Genomic DNA, 1,524 nt, shown 5'->3' with positions numbered 1-1,524 from the left:
CGCGCGCTGTGTATCCAGTGGCCGCCTGCGCTCCATCTCCCGTCACCCCCCCACTTCTTCGAACGCCACTTCTTCAAAATAGACTCGCCCAGGCCGAAAACTGACTTCTGCACATGGGCCACGAAGTTTCAATCGCACTGTACGTGCGTGCCCGCACGTGGTATTTTGTGGAAGAGCCACACTCAAGGGGCCAAAGAGCCGCATGTGGCTCGCGAGCCAAGGTTTGCCGACCACTGGCCTAGAGTTAACAATGGCATGACTATACCCCAGGATGTTCTCTAAAAGCAGATGGGTTATTAAAAATATTTATCAGGTCCTGACCGGTTTGGCTCAGCGGATAGAGTGTTGGCCTGCAGACTCAGGGGTCCCAGGTTCGATTCCGGTCAAGGGCATATACCTTGGTTGCGGGCACATCCTCAGTGGGGAGTGTGCAGAAGGCAGCTGATCGATGTTCCTCTCTCATCAATGTTTCTAACTCTATCCCTCTCCCTTCCTCTGTAGAAGGTCAATAGAATATATATTTTTTAAAAAAACAAAAAACATTTATCAGCTGATACAGCCCAGACACTCCCAACTGGAACAGCAGCTGAGCACAGCTTTGGAGCAGGATCCTGGAGGCCTCTGCTGTGTCCGCTTTTGACACTAATTAGGGAGATCGAAGGGTGCACAGCAGGGTTGGAGGGAGAGGCGCCTCTCAGGCAGCGCAGAAGAAAGGTGATTTTCCAACAATATTTAAATATTTTAGCACTGATATAGTAGGGTATACATGACCTACCAGCCCTGCTTGAAAATAGTTAGAATCTTCCCGATGAGTTATTTCTGCATTCTGCATGAGTTATCGACGTTATGTGCTGGCGGTTTTTCTATTTTTTTTTCTTTTGTAAACAGCAGTCACTATCAGACTGCCCACTATGTGCTCAAAACCAGGAGAAATAAAAGACATGGTTTCTGCTTCCTGTATAGATACAAAATAACATCAAAAAATGTAATGATACCTTAAGAGAATTACAATAGTGTCAAATGGAATTAATCTCAAATAGAGTGTTGTCGCAGCAGACAGCATTAACCATAAGAAGTTCTGGCTTCTAGTCCTGTCCTTTCAAGGTATGTGACCTTGAGGAAATCACTTCAACTCTGAGCTTGCTTGTTCACCTGTAAAAATGGGAATAATACCTACCCTGCCACTCTCAGTTATAAAAATAAATGACCAAACACAAGAGCTTGAGAACAGAAACTAGAACTTTGTGATCATTAAACCACCAGTGGCACATAACTGATGCTGCATAAACATTTGTTGAATCTATCAATGAGAGGAAAGTATTTGGTAAAATGTAAAGCATAGTGTTCATATAAAGGATGTAGACTAACTGACAGAGGAGGTAGGCAGACTTAGAGTTGTTTTCCTTACATGAATTAAAATATTAATTAGCATATGAATGAGGAGCTACGGATGCTGTCAGATTGCAAAAGTGGAGATGAGCTGTGGGTAATACCCCTCAGATTTTAACATTTACAGGATGGTAT

The sequence above is a fragment of the Myotis lucifugus genome, unplaced genomic scaffold (assembly GCF_000147115.1).
Source record: "Myotis lucifugus unplaced genomic scaffold, Myoluc2.0 scaffold_1523, whole genome shotgun sequence".
In the NCBI taxonomy this organism is placed as follows: domain Eukaryota; kingdom Metazoa; phylum Chordata; class Mammalia; order Chiroptera; family Vespertilionidae; genus Myotis; species Myotis lucifugus.
Note: the sequence above shows the minus strand (reverse complement) of the source record.